This window comes from Larus michahellis, chromosome 5 (assembly GCF_964199755.1).
Source record: "Larus michahellis chromosome 5, bLarMic1.1, whole genome shotgun sequence".
NCBI lineage: Eukaryota > Metazoa > Chordata > Aves > Charadriiformes > Laridae > Larus > Larus michahellis.
In genome coordinates, this window is record NC_133900.1 from 42,607,663 (window position 1) to 42,623,922 (window position 16,260).

The following is a 16,260-nucleotide window of genomic DNA, read 5'->3' on the forward strand; positions in this document are numbered from 1 at the left end:
GCTGGTCATCAACTTCTTGAGTTAGATCACCTCTGGAGTGGTGTGTCTTGTTTTGGACCCCCCAGTGCAATGAAACTATGGATAAACTGGAGCGAGTTCAGCAAAAAGACAATGGGCACAAACTGAAATGGGGAGGTTCAGACTGGATATAAGGAACAACTTTTTCGCAGTTATTTTTACCACTTTTCTGCAGCTTATTTACCTTTTTTTCTAAGGATATCTCCTTCAATATCATGGCATTTTCCTGCATCCAGTACTTTTGTTGCTCCTGTTTCTTGTTACCACTGGAAGGGCATGACTGTCACTAAATACAGTCCTCATGCTAAAGGATTATTTATATAATTGAAATATTGGTGATAGTATATTCAGTCTCTTAACAGAAACAAAAGTATATTTTTGTCTGCTCTTGCATATGAATTAAGGTTTCCACTGATGTGCCACAATGATGGGAAAGTGCTTTTTTTGTTTCTTTCATAGTAATTATGGTTGACAAAGTTTAACAAAACCCATAAGTAACATATATTATCAGTTGTAATGGTGTTTTAAGTAAAATTTAAAAAAATATAACTTGAAATGTTTGAAGTATGTCTCATAATCTGCAAGCTATTTGAAAAAGTTTATTTCCACTACCCATCATGAAAGAAGAAAATTTTCTACCTGTTTTTGTTTCATCACTCATTGATTTGTTTAAATGTGTTTAAAAGTAATGATTTACATATTATTTAGGAAGACAAAGTTCTATCATAATAATGAAAATACATACAGTTCAGTGTTACAGTGCAGAAAACTAAAATATTTTGTTTCCTACTGGAAGAAAAAGTATGCAAAGTACTAATCTAGAAGTTTCTGTCTTTTCTTTACTAAGGAATAACACTTTATCTGACAAATGTTATGAGCTGTTTTAAGATTATTTTATTTCTTTTTGTAGGTATTAAGAACTTCTTTGTGAAGAAACTAAAAATGATTTCAGAAAGTTTTTAATATGCTGATTTAAAAATGATAGTGGCTTTTAACACCAGAACGCCCATTCAGTGGTAAAAATATTTCAGAATTACAATAAGCCTTACTTAGAGGAAAATGAGAAAAAAAGCTCACTCTGTCAGGAAAAGAAAGAAGTATTTTAAATATCCTTCATCTTCCAACTAACATTTTCAAGTACTTTATTATACAAAAAAGTCTTTCTGAAACCTGCTCTGAAAAGCACTGCTGGACACCAATCTCAATTAATTCAAATGCAAATAAACTGTGAACTTCAACCTACTTCAAGCAATCAGTGCAAGCATTGCCAACTCTGCCCTCATTTAACTCTTTAGAACTTCTTATTTTCTTAAGATTTGCACAGCTCAGCAATGCAGCCAAATAATTCACCACTAATTTCACTTAGTGTATGGCAAAAAGAGTACTTAATTGAATAGACGTGCTATGATCACTTCTGGGGTACTAGGGGTGAATACCTGCATAAACGTTGCTATCAAATGAAGGTAAAAATAGATAACAGATACATATTTTCAAGTCATTCACATCCCCACTTGGTAAGGAATTGTGCCTGGCTAGACCACAACAGTTTGGCTGATTGGAGCTAATTTCATTACATCTCTTGGCCAATACAAACAACAAAATGGGAGATACTGGCAAATGGGGAGCATTTTCACAGTTCTGCCACACTAAACGTGCAGAAGTTTCTTTATCTGTACCGAATGAAGACACATCTGTTTATAAATGTAAGCGCTGGAAAGGAACACAACCTACCTACAAGGAGACAAGACTTTGTAACTAGAGGTTACTCAATTAACCCAAAACCTAAAGAAAGAATTTGTAAAATAGTACAAAAGAGAGTTAGCCTGTGGGTTTGATTTCTCTTGACTACATTCCCTGGGCATTAGTAATCTTTGATGTTGGGGGCGTTAGAGGGAGTTTCGTACAGCGCTGTTTTCAAAGGTGCTGGTCAACCACAACTCCTGTTCAACCCACAGCCTTCTCAACATCTCTTTACTATAGAGACAAAGTTTCAATTTATTGTTCTTCTAATAATATAAAAGAACGTTCTTTGTCATTTCTGTCTACCAAGGGGCAAGGAAAAAGTGAGCTGTATTAAATATGTAAAATATCTTACGCAAACAAATTCCCAGCCTTTTCATTTCTTGACAGCTATTCCCTATGTTTCAGGAAAAAAAAAAAAAAGAAAAAAAAAAAAGAAAGCTGGACCTATAAACCAGGATTAAACAGATTTGCAAATAAACTTGCTAATCTGTTTACTTTGCTTTAAAATTACATAGCATAATAGGCCAAGCTACACTGAATAATTAACAATTATTTTCCTGCTTTTGCTTAGAAAAACTGAAGAAGAGTGGCATTTGATTCATTACTCCCCCTTGAGTCTGTGATTCACGCCTGTGATATTTAATGTCCAGAATTACCCCATAATATTTGCCAGTTTGGAGAAAAATAGTCAGAATTGGCTACCGAAGTTTCATTTGACTTCTTACCTTAGAAATTTCTAAGCTAAATTCAGAACTGTTAAAAGGCAGAACTATTCGTATTGGAGCTGCACCTTTTTATTTAGGTTTGAAACTAACAAAACAAAGCAGAGCCTTGTTTTCATTAGTGTTTTATAGACTCTGAAAGTCAGAGAAGAGTGACACAAAGTTTACATTTTCTAAAATGCTATATAAAACAACAGTTCAGAACTGCATGCATTTATTCCGGGGGGGGGGGGGAAGGGAGGAGGGAAGTTTCCTATTTATTAGAGACATGATTTATGTGTTTGTAAGAGTTATTTTTTTCTAGGATTGAATACATTCACTTTTTTAAACAAATACTGAGGATTATTTGATAAACTCACACACAAAAAAAAAATCAGAATGACAAACCAGCATGATTAGATAGATCTAGAACACACCTAGAACTGATAAAACATAGCATTTAGGTTTTTAACTGAGTAGTTTACTGCCAAAGGCTATAGCCCAGCACATAATCCAGTGATTCAGTATCAAATGTAAGCTTAGGACACCTGACAGGCTGTACCTATGTTGGTATCATCAATAATCGTAAGTGTATGCCCTCACATGCGCATCTTTGTGTGTTGTTCAGTGTAAGCAGTGTCTGTAAAGCAGCACTTTAAACGGGGAATTTCCCTGAATACTGGTTCTATGACAAACCTCCTCCCTGAGTTTGCATTAGTTCTGCAGTCAGCTGTTTGGTCAAGTCATTAGCATCCAGATTTCTTCAACTTTTGAATGGTGTTGTTAGAGGTCTTGGAACCGCACACTGTACAAAATCACATCCTTACAAATATACAAATATGCTTTAAGAAGCATTACTACTTAAGACAGACTTTTTCTCATTAGAACAGATGACCAAAATGGCTATGGACCACACTTGATGTACATGTGTGCTTAGAACACCATTTTGTTGAAAAATAGCAGTGCCATTTTACTTCCTTGAAAGTCTACGTATCATGTCAAATCTCCATTTTTCAAACATGATTTATAAAATAAAGCAGCCCAATACAAAAAAAGGGCAAAACATTACATAGAAAATACAATCAGGTATAAGATTTAAATTTGTAAGTGCAGAATTCATATCTTAGTACTAAAGTTTATCATCTGATTGATGCTGGTAACATGACTGATCTCAGCAAAATCAATAACATTTACTCATGTAATGATGGATATAGTCCCTTTGCAGTTAACAGGACTACGTGTATGAACAAAGACTACTGAAGTGAACAAGGATTTGCAGATTCAGGCCCTGTATATTTACAGATAAACATCAGAAGTAGGGCAGTATACTTAGTGGGCTGGGATTGTTTTGTTCGGGATTTTTTCCCCCAGTTAATGTACTGTTTGCACTGCATACTTCAAAATTAACCTTTCCAAAATATTTTCGTAATGTCTACTTTAGAAAGCAAGCATCCTGAATCCTCATACTTTGAAAAGTATCATTATTTAAAATTATATCAAAACATTTCAAAGCAAATTAATATTCATGTCAACGACAGATGATAAGAGCTCTCCTAGCTGATGGGTAAACTATTAACGAAGGTTTGCAACCGGTGCAAGTGCAGTGTAATAAACTTTCTTTCCCTACTGTTTGAGGGAGAAAGGCAATAGGTGCTATATAATTGGGGAAGACGCAGGGGGAGGGGGCCCGTAGTAAAACATAGGCATTTCCTAATTGTACCTATATTTTATGAATGCCTTCACAACCTAAACTACTTTCTCCTCAGTTTGCATCCTTTCAGCTTTACTCCTCAGTAGTGAAGTGCTGCTGCCCGATGGTTATCTTTGTATTCTAGCTGATAAAAATATTCAGTGAAAACAACCCTCCTTAACATTAAATAAATGATGCAGGAGTAAAAAAATGCTGTAATATTATATGAAGCAGTCTCCTTTCGTTAGCTTCATCTCATCAGCAAAAGTTCCCTCACGCTTACAGTTACTTCAACAGTTAGCACTTGTGCAGGACAACTACGTAAAGAAACAATTGTGGTTTAGGTCCCAGTTCCAAAGAAAATTCACCACAGCCACAAGAGTATGAAGTGCTACAAAATGCTAAAAAATATACAGGATGGGGACCTCATTCGCCTGCTTGTTTTGTTCAGCCATCTCAGCAGCACTGACTACAAGCAGCAGCAGCCCATTCCTTCTGGAATCAGCCTTAATCTCAGACAGAAATCCCTGCGTGATGCTCTGCATGTGCAGAAATCCCTGTGTGGCACTCTGCTCTGCGTGTGCAGAACTCTGACAACTTGCTGAAGCAGTAGAAAACCCCTCTGTGAAGCAGAGCGCTCTACCAAGCTAAAGAAAGGTTAAACACTGCTGAAATAGCAAGGCATTTCATCTGCCCACACCTCCCCATTCTGTTCAATTACCAGCAACATCAGTCCTATAACGCAACATAATATGGTATTATTAAATCAGAGATTCGCATTCACACCTTGTTGTAGCCTGGAGGAAGGCCTGACATTCATCAGTCGATATCAAAGGAAAGAGTCCACAACTTTCACAGGCACACGCACACCACATTGACCTTGGAGATAGAGGTGGGGATGATCCCTTTCAAGACGGTGCTGCTTCACAAGTTCACAGTGTTACAGGGTTAAATTGTTCATCAAGTAACAAGGTATCACTGTCCTTCTGTTACACAGGCGTATAGGCACCACAAGAACACAGAGCAACATGAGGCTATGCTTTTAAATCCTCTTTAATGCCTACTTTGCTCTCTACTTCCCAGAATGACCTTACATATCCCTTCTTCCCCCAGACAGATTCAATTAGAGCTTTTCTTGTCTCCCAAAACTGGTGCTTATACAAAGCAGCTTCTGTAACGTCTTTTGATATCTTCTCATAACACTCAAGATTTCTGTAATAAAATATTTTCAAACATTTAAACGTTATCCTGCCAGCAAGTTTTTAAGAAAAATAAGCCTCTAACTTCTCCTTCGAGATTAACCCTTTGTTTATGGAGCCCTTCTCACTAAAAACTGCACACGCCTTTCCCAAGCGTTGCCCCTATGCTGAGCTAGGCTCCCAACTTTGCTCTGCCTTTAATTGCCAGCTCCTCCACCCCACTCATCACCCCACTACCACTTATACGCAGGTATCAGCCGGGAAACAAAAAGAAAAAGAAAAAAAAACATAAAAACCCCCCAAAAAACCCCAAACCTAATATTCCTGCTTACCTTATCCAAGAGTCGCTAAAGTCCGCAAGGAATAAACCCAAACGCCGGGTGCCCGCGCGAGAGTCGCGAAGAGCGGAACACTTCTCCGTCTAACAAAGCCAGGAGCGCACCCGCCGCAATCCGGCGAGGGATCTCCCGCTAACCGGGGGAAAACTCGCCGCAGCTGCCGGCGCCGCGCGTCCCCGCCGCGGAGAGCCGAGCTCCGCCGGCCCCGAGGCGCGGCGGGGGCGGCGCGGGGGGGGAAGGCGGCGGGGGAGGGAGGGAGTTGGGGGGGGGGGGCGGCCGCCCGCCCGCCCGCCCTTCAGCACCCGCAGCGCCGCGGACAGCACCGGCCCCGCGCGCCGCCGCCGAGCCCGACTGCCGCCCCCGCCGCCGCTCGGCTCCGCTCCGCCCGGCCCGGCCCCCGCCCCCCGCCCCGCCCCCAGCATCAGCCTACGTCTGCCAAAACTTGCTCTCAACTGCCCCCCCCCCCAAAAAATCATTATTATATTTTTATTAATTTTTTAACGGGGCGTCTCGTATTTCACCTCCCCGTCTGCCCCCCCCCCCCCCCCCCCGCCTTCTCCCCGCTGAGAGATGTTGCCTTGTGGAGTTCCCTGCTTGCCGCCCCACGCTTCCCCGCAGGGGTATTGACCCGCTCCCTGTCCCCCGGCCGCCCCACGTCGCCTGGTCCCCACAGAACATCGGAAAAACGACGTCCCCGCCCCGAGGGGCTGCGCCCAGGGCGCTTTGGGCAGATCGCGCCGGCAGAAAGAGCAGCAACTGCTGTGAAATAACCAGTAGTTCCCAACCGCGGGGCAGAGGATTACTGTGCTCCCATTTTTAAAGCAGGGTGGATGTTATGCAATATTTATAAGCTTTAATATATCAACTGTCTCTCTGAAGGCTCAGGTCAGCTGGAGGCTTTGCACAGCCTCTATTGGTAATCCCTGACATCCATGTCAAGCTTTAGGGCCCGAGTGTCGAGGTAGAGCTGCTCGCTGGTAACCCATGCTAAAAGCATTGACTTGTTACTTGGAATCATTTTTAGTTATGAAACATAAGGAAATAAAAATCACCCTGAGATAAGACTATTAATTACAACCCCTGTATATAAGGAGGTGAACAGGTACCTTTGGATGAACAGAAGCAAACTAAACAAAAGACCCAGAAGCTAACAGCTTAAAAACTAGAAATATATTTATGTGAAGTCAAGTAAAGAAACAATAGTTTGAAGTCTCACTTGAATCTGCTTTATTGTGAGAAAGTAGGTTCAGTTATCTGATTTATGACTTTTAAATTAATTTACCATCCATTCCACCACTTTTAAAGAGTAGCTACTTAATCTTCAATGTGAAATCATTATGAAAATTAAGTATCTACTCTTCATCGCATTATAGGTTATCTGCTTCTGGCCTTTTGGGAAAACGTGTTACAGATTAAAGTATTAAACAGTCTTTAAATCATCCATGACTAGGGGAAGACAGACAGAGGTCAGCTGTTCTGATGTTCAATAGCACGCTAGGTTAATTACACTTGTGTCTACATGTGAAATAAACTTGTAGCGGGAAACAAAACTAGGTAAATCCCCTACTTAAAGAACTGAACCAGTTATCATAGGAAATTATAAAATAGGATAAGATGGAATACATTAGCTTTTTGATATTTTGTAAGGGAGTTCTTGTTGGACTGCTAATTAGGTCATGGCACTGCAAGAAGAAACATGGTTAACTTTTACACACAAAGCATAGAATATAAACCCAAATCAACCAAACTTTCACTGATCCAACCCTTTCTAATTTCCAGTTATCATAAAGCCAGCTTGGCTGGCATCTGGAGAACATTTCTGAACTGCTAATATTCTATTTCTCCCCTCCTTTTTCTCTTAAGGCCTCTCAGGTGTTTTTGCAAAGTAGAAACAGAATAAAATTGGACTACTTAATGACAATTTTTGGGGTTCAAAACTGATATTGATTCAACACTGCTTCCTCCTAGCACAGCTGCACTAGAAACTCTCCTGGGATAGAGATAAACCTAAAAATGACTTGTTCCAAACTAAGTGGAAATTAAAATCTTGTGAGAGCAAATGGGGCCCTTGTTTGTCCATTCTCCTTTGCCATTATGAAAGTACATGAAACAAACCATCAATAACTACATAAATGTTTTATATATCCCAATTAATGAAGCAGTCAGGAAGTCTATCAAATTATGCAAGGTCTGACTTAAATTTGAGTGTAAATAATTACAAAACAGTGTAATACATTAAGGTATCTTGGCATTCTTGCATTTTTGAATGTGTGTACAAAGCTCATATTTAATTAAAATTACTTTGATGTATTTGTAGCACATACATTTTCTAATTTTTCCTCTAATTCATCTCTGTGCCAGATATCACAGATAATAGTTAGAAAATAAATTTTGCTTATTCTTATCCTGACGGCTTTCTGTCTTCTGCTCAATGGATACTGTTTATCAGCTCCATTTTGTATATTGTTTGCTCTATTTTTCCACAAAGGAAATAAATGTGTGAATGAACTAATTCTTTTTCCACTATTTTTTGAACCATACATTACATCATCACTGTTTGCAGCTGAAACATTTTCATCCACAGAGTACTGCACTGGGATATCACTTTACTTGACATGACGCGGACCAATGTACGCTATTTTAATGGAGAATTTATTCTGTCTTTAACAATTAACTGTTAGTCCAGAGAGACGGTTGATGCTTAGTAGTATGTTTCTGGTTTCCATAACCTTAATTTGGATACTTTATGGCAGCATCTCAACGGATCCCACGTAGTATGCCACACAATTTTCAGAGTTTAGTATACTTCAGAGTCCCATGTGCTTGGCTTGCTTGGTTTTAATTTTCTGCCTGAATTACTGTATTTGAAGCCTTTGCCATTCTTATATTGGGCAGAGGAGAAGCCGTGCAGTAAGTACTAATGTTTTCTTGTAAAGGTGAGAAACACAGAGGAACTTCAAAGCTGTTTTATGCTTGTTAAGACTATAGGTATTAATAATAAAGATTCTCTATTTTGCATTTATGAGGCGCTGTTTAATATAGGATCCAGTAAGCAGGAAACTTTAGGTAAGACAAAGAGAAGATCAAAGCCTCAATATATTAAGGGGAAGTCAATGCAAATAAAACACAGTAAGAGTTGTTTAGCAACCCATTTAGTATTTGTCCAAAACATTTGCCCTCATACTTTACAGCCTGTCCATAACTCACTGAATTTAGAACAACAGTCACTTTCTTTGGCTGATTTGAATGCCCTTTCCTACCACAAATAATTCTGGAGAAAGGGTTACTTACCTTGTAAACCGCATTGCGGGCAAAATGAATGCAGAATTAGAGAGTATTAGTATTTCAGAAGCGTCTGTTTTTCTTCGCTTGCCTTTTCTACTGCTAGCACTTCTAAAGCTATTTAAAATAATTTTTTGTGCTTGGGTTTCTGTATTAGCAATCAGTAAGGAAAAAAATAGGAAATTTCAGAGACTTGCACTGTTACTTATTCTTCAGATTATTCCAGTGACTTCTGCGTGGCTTGGTACCACTCACCACTTGTGAGTTCAACACCACCACTTCATTTTTCTGCGGTATATCTTTAAACATGCAAAATGAGAAAAGTGTTCCCATGAATAGCATTATCAAGTTACCAAAGAATTAAGGATATTAAAATCTGATACTACCAAGCATCAATTAATTTGTTGTCCCAGCTAACCCGACAGTTACAAAGTAGTAAACAAGACTAAAAAAAAAAATAATTTTTTTTTCTTTGAATCAAGAATATGCAACACTTCAAACACACTTCTATTTGTAGCTTAATATCAAAAATAGTTTCAGACAATGTGATAGATTCAAGCTATAAGGAAATCTTATTTCAAAACATGCAGTCCAAAGTACTGCCCTTTGTAGGGTTTAATTTCCAATTCTTTTTAACAGATTATTCCTTTTTTTTATTGGAAGAAGACAGCTGCCCCTTCAGTGCAGCTGTTACTGGTGAAGATCATTGATTAGCTTGAAGTCAATGACAGCAAAAGAACTCTCAGCCTGCTCTGACACGAGACGGCATGAATAATCCTCCAAATCTCCCTCTCGCACACACGCAGCATGAAGTTTGGACACATACATCTTTCCCTCATCTTCCACTGGTCTAATTCACTCAACGTCTGTTTAATGTTTTAATGAAAGATGATAATGCATCCGCTGTAAACTCTGTGCTGATCAAAAAGCACTATAAAGTGTACTGAGACCTGGACTGGTGCTCTCCTAGCAGCAGGGCATCATAAGCACCAGAATGGCAGACACTGGCAAATGGTAGAGAAGAAAATTAGCTTGCTTGTGGCTTGGAGAAAGGTTGTGCCAACCATCTAGCACAGGAGATCTCCCAAATAACACAGGGATCATAAAGGCACATTAAGGTTTACCCCATATCTCCTCAAAGACAGTTCTCACAAAGGGACTCAATTCCTTAAATAAAAGGAACGTGCAATAGTGTTCACACCCAAGAAAGTTATCTTTGAAATGCATCAAAATAATTCAAAACAACGGATGCAAACTTGGGGGGGGGGGAAGGCGGGGAGAGGGTAAGCCTAGTGTCTGAGGTTAGATCTGTAAATTTCTCCAGTATTTCCAATCGAATGAATGCTATAGGTTCATTTCAGTGTGTATCAACTTTGCAATGATAATGATTTTGACAATATGATGTTGCCCCCATTCTCATCTTGTGAATATAAAGTAACAACTGATTAAACAGTAAAGAGATAATACACTACAGAATTAATATCCACATTAAAAATCGCTATCGAAAAACAACTGAGAAATGAGGATAAATATTTAATTTCTTATCATCCAGCCTTTTTTTTTTTAATTCATTTGGGATCAAATAATTTCATTATTCACTATCATTGAAATCTGAAAATGTAATACCACTCGATAGCAGATAACACAGACTCTATTAAAAAGAAAACAAAACCCAGCACAAAGAGAAAGCTGAAGGTACTTAATTTCAGTACTCGGTTGTGATGTTTTTAAGAGATCTCTTAGGGCATCTATTGGGGGATCTTAGTATTGCACTCTAAAGAAGAAGCCTGTAAAAAGGGTAATAAAGAAGGAACAAGTTCTTTTATTGTTAACAGATTTAAACAAGAACATTAATTCTGACTGTCTTCTCTTCTGAGCAGTCCTGGTTTGATTGACTAGAGTATTTAAAATAAACAACCAAATAAGAAAAGTGTTTTAACACTGACCCTGAAAACTTTGCAGCTGATGGAAGTGAACGAGCTAATATTCTACATTTCATAATTTGTCAGCTCATTCGACCTTGAGTATTTAAATACATATGAAGCTGAACACATCATATGGTGTTTATCTAGACATAGTGAGAAATTTAATTCATAAGGATTAGGCTTCATAGGTAATTCATAAGAATAGCAATTTTTTTTGGATTAGGCTTGTTTAGGTTGGAAAACAAACTTAAAGACTATTTTGATACTTTCAATTTTGAATTTTTACCCATGAAGCTCTATGGTAGTAATCCTAACATCTTTACGTTCTTGCCATGATTTATGTCTGTCCACTAACATGGAACATTCTCTATTCTGTACCTCATTTCTTCAAATTCGCACACAGGGGTGATTACTGGAGTCAGATGTTATGTAGCTAGGAGTTTTAGCTAGTTCGTGAAAGAATAGAAAAGAATTGTTCAAATTATTTTACAGAAAGGATAGCTTTTGTAATTTTATTCATAAAGTAGCAAGCACCCTATATCAGCCTCGTTAGGCTGGATTTATTTTTAAGTAAAAATTCTGTCAGGGCCTTTACCTTCTCTAATGTATTTGTGTGCTTTCCAGGAGACAGTGAGCTGTAAGAGTCACCTGCAAGCTCTAGGTAAATCTGTCACTTTGTTAAAATAACACCACCACCACCACCGACAAACCCGCAACAGCAACATACCTAACCTGAGGCTGAGGCGCACTGGCAAATTGTTAATAGCCACTGTCACTGCAGTTTAGGTAACCTTTCCCCCATGAATAAAAATCCCCTTGAGCAGCAATGGATAATTCGGCTCAACAAGATACAAAAACATTCTTTTGTACAGTCACAGCAAACTGCAACCTTTTGTTTATGTTATGCATTATTATAGGAATGAATCTTCACAGAAATTTTAAAAAGCCACGCAGACTTCTGTGGCAGCGCTTGAACATCACGTGTGCTCAAATGCCCCGTGCAGTCTGTAAGCATCCAGGAATTGTGTGATTACAGAACTAAAGAACCATTTTTCCTACAATTTGGGACTTCCTGCATTTGTCCTTATTCTGCATCATGGAGATGAAGCATGATATCTTGTTTTCAAGTGAGTTTTGCTAGGGAATAAGCCAATCTACATAGTGATTGCATCTTTGGAACACAAGTCTAAATTGATACATACTGATGTGTAGCCTAATTAACTCCTAGTCACGTATCTCTTCATATACCTGATTCCATCCCAAGTTGTACTAAGAATATAAAGGAACCTGCTCTTCAAAGAATGCACTTACTGACTTTGAGGCAAGCAGGTCTGTGAACTCCAGTATCTGTACGGAGTAAGAGACATTTCCTACAGTTGTAAAGAACAAGAGGAGAATATATAAGGTTCATAGGCACATCTTACCCTGTCTCTCCTTGAGAGCAATCAGCCTGTCCCAGAAGAACACAAGGAATATTAAATGGGGCAAATATTCTGGCTTATTGTCTTAGTGACTTTGACGTTGCAGAATTTTCCACTTCTTTAGGAGATAAATTTAATCAAAGGTTCATACTGATATAGCAACAACAAGATAGGGCGAAGAATGCATTGCATTTTTCAGTTGGGAGACAATGTCATTGTCTTACGTATCAGTTAGTCCACAGTTCTGCTCAGCCAGAATCCTTCTTTGTTGTTATAACAATGTTATAACAATCTGAGTGAATCACAGAGTGAAAAACAGAACAAAAAAAAGCTAAGAAGTTCAAGGAATATGGAAAATTTCTTCCCTTGCGTCCCAGTCTCTCCTTTTCCCCTTGCAACTAGTTTTTAACCATTTTGTAACTGGTCCCATACAGAGGAATGAGATGATGCAAAAAGGGCCAGTGTGCCAGTTTCACGTTGGCAAATCCTAGTGCAAAAATTGATATGTTCATACTTCTTACCTATGGTGTAGATCCTGGGACAAAATTACAGCTGTAGTCTTATATTCTGCACCCATTTTATTTCATTTTCCTTCCTTTTATAGGTCACTCTATAAACTCTAACATTCACAAGAAACCACCTTACTCCTGCCAGTAATATGGTGTGAAGTGTTAAGAGGCACACATTTCTTAAATAACATGAGGGATGCCAAAGGGTTACTTGAAAGTCTTCAGTTCTTGACCGTCTCAGTGAACCCATTGCAGGATTCAACTAATTCTTCTCCAAAAATTATCTAATTTAAAATGACAGACTTTTAATTACATATGACATACTGTCTAATTAAATTTAAAAATCTATTTTCAACAGTACAGTAATATTTGAAAACTTGAGATTTGTCAAAAAATATCAGATTTTCTCCAAGTGCTTTACTCAAAAAAGAAAAAAAGAGAGTGCATTAAAGCTTGTTAAATATTCAGTTAAAAGATCAATTTTTTTTAACAGTATATCCTACCCTCATGTAGCTTTTATTGGAGTCAGAAACAGGCTGAGTAGGTTCTTCTTCTTTATTCTTTTTGAATTTATAGAAATTTGTTTAAAAAGGATTACCCAAGTCCCATATGAATATAATGATATTTGGTAGAAAAATGCCAGGAAAAAAAAATCTTATTCTGTTTCCAAAAGGATTTACAAATCAATAGTTGAAATTCAGTACAAATGAAATTTACGTGTTTATCCTTAACACATGTCTGATTACCTTACTCCTGTATTCACAAATAGAAGAGACATTACTTCTGCATTCTTCCACAAGGAAAGAAAACATTGATACCCTCTTTTTGCTTAAATGGGAAAAAGAATACTGAAAGGCTAAGCTGTTTAAGCAGCCACAAAAGAAATCTGGGGCACTGCTGGCAACAGAATTTTCCTATTTCTTATTCATTCTCAATCACGTGATAATCCTGCCTTATCAATCAACATGTAAATTTAAAAGCAGTGATTACAAATCATCAGTAGCGATGATCTAATATTTTAGTATAATAGAAGACGACACACAACTGAACTTCAGAGAGTTCAGAAAAATCACAGCATGCACTTCTTTTAACATAAATGGTACTGCTTGTCTGAACACAACTGGTTTTCCCCAGCAGCTCTCTATTCAATGAGCAGATATGAGTGAGACCATGTCTGCTTTCAAAAACTATTTTCTTCAGGCACATGTAATTTCTAATCACCTGAGAGGTGTTTGTTGTTAGAGGCTCACTAAGCACCAAAGAGGCAGGAGACAAGTTTCATGGCAGTAATGAAGTGGAGAAAACTAGAAACCCCCTCCTTACTCCACCTGCAATCGTGCTGTCCCATTCACAACATAACTTCAGCCTTTTGCAACTGGTAAGACGTTTCCTATAGGATTTTTTTTACTCACAATGTAATGGTGTCTTCCTCCTGAGAGGCGATTGAGAAAAATCTAAAGTTGCAGTTTAGGCAAAGTGGTGTGGATTAAGTAAATTGACTTAAAACCAGGAACTGGCAGTATTAGAATTGAATTGGCAGTATCAAAAGCAGGGGAGAAGTCATAGGGATGAAGGACAGAAACAGAGGATTCAGAGGTACATTTTTCAGGAAAGTGTATTTTTTGAGAGAAACATCAGTGGAGCAGCCAAAGAGGCTAAATGGCAAGACAAGATCACAGACAAAAAGATTCTCTGGACAGCTGAGTGCAGGAAGTGACAAAGAGACAAGAGAAAGCGTTGGAATAGAAAAAAGAAGGTCAGAAGGAAGGAGGGAGACAGGCAAACAACAGAATTAAATTCCTGGAACAAGAGGAAGGGCTAGAGAGGGATGGATAAGAATGGATGAGAACATTCAGTTCACACGGGAGAGGAAAGGCAAAAGAGATATGGGAAAGGCCATCTCATGTTTCACCTGTCAGGATTTTTTTCTGGAAAGTACTTTGCAAGATTTTATTCAAAAGGAAAGAAGCAGAGGAGAAAGCTTGAGGGATGGAGTCGGTAATGGTTTCATCCAAAGGATGGGAAACTAAACAAGAACTATTAACTCTGGAAGCAATAAGGAACTCGGGAAACTCAGTTTCAGCATCCATTTGAAAATAATAACTTGCAAGTCATGTTAGAATGTCTACATCTCCTATTACAGAGCAGAATAAACCCAATGTAAATTGGTAATCTTCATAATCATCTCTTAAAAATTGCCTACAGACGAAGATTTATTCACCTAATAAATTCCCACATAAATTGGAATAATGAATATATTTGAGAACCAGTGATTTGGCAAATACAGGAATGGCAAAATATTTAATGAGTTATTCATGCGATATATTTGCTCAGCTCTATTAGACAGTGCTCAAAAAATAAAGAAAAAAAAAATCGACAGGACAATATTTGTTGAAATGCATTCCAGTACTTACGCACTACTTACAGGCTTTACCAGACATAAAGGAGCTTACGGTGGAATCAGCAACAATATGACTAGATAGTGGATAACTACCCACAGCCCTTCAAAATATCATCATGTTATGCTCAAAGCTGCGCCAGGTGCCAAGCAATACAAAGGCCTATTAGGAGAATTGCTTAGACCAACCATAAAAACACAGCAAAATCACAGTCTCTTATTTAAAACTGCTTTTCACACAGGACCATATTGTATTCTAACTCTCTGTAGACGTAAAACAAAATTAGTGCTTATCTATCCCAGCAGCGGCTGCTAACCCCATCCACGCAACATGGAGATACCTCAGTAGCTCGTTCAACACCAGGTCAGGTAGAGGTGCCAGTGTAGTTGTAAGTAGAAAAGCAGACTAAGATAAGGTACAACCTATCTGTAGCGCAGCTTTATTTAGTGTAAACATTCATTGAAACACAGTTTTAAAATAAAACACAGTATTAAACTCTGATATGGCCTTTTGTTAGTCTTATGCTCTCACTCTTTTCTAAATTTGGCGGTAAAATTAGTCAGTGGAGTAGCCTCACTTTAAACCAAAATACGCAAAACCAAAGCCAAGATCATTGTGCTGCAAATGTAGCAAGGCATTGCAACAGCAACATAAGAAAAAGCAGAGTTAAGCAAACAGTTCAGGAAACACGAAGCTGCTATAACTTACATCTATTTTCAAACTTTAAAAGCACTATTATAGCAAGCACTTTGATTTGCTGCCTGTGGATCCATTTAACTAAGCAAGCAGCTGGTCCAGTGGATCTATTTGACTATGCATGAAGTGGTGCATGACTGTATATGAAGCAGTGTGACGGTTTCAAAATTAAGTCCTAGCTGTAAAAGTGCTGTTGTCATTTAAACAAAGTAGCAAAATTATCTAGATTATTTAGACATATTTTGATGCATGGGTCTTATTTCTATCCAATTCGGTGAAGTACTTGCCAAGTTCACTTTCATCAAAGCCTGACACTTCATGTTAGAATGTAAAAGTGGC

At 38.2% G+C, this 16,260-nt stretch overlaps 1 protein-coding gene across 3 annotated transcripts in view; it reads right to left on the reverse strand.

Annotated features, from left to right (window-relative positions):
* FSTL5 (follistatin like 5) overlaps positions 1-16,260 on the reverse strand; it is a 422,258-nt gene that overhangs the window by 314,678 nt on the left and 91,320 nt on the right. For 2 of the 3 annotated variants that reach the window (XM_074589802.1, XM_074589805.1), the window contains exon 1: positions 5,684-6,082. The exons of the other annotated variant lie outside the window; for it this stretch is intronic. The gene's annotated coding sequence lies outside the window, so the exon portion shown is untranslated. Of the gene's footprint in view, positions 1-5,683; positions 6,083-16,260 lie in introns of those variants that run through there. 3 annotated transcript variants of the gene reach the window in all.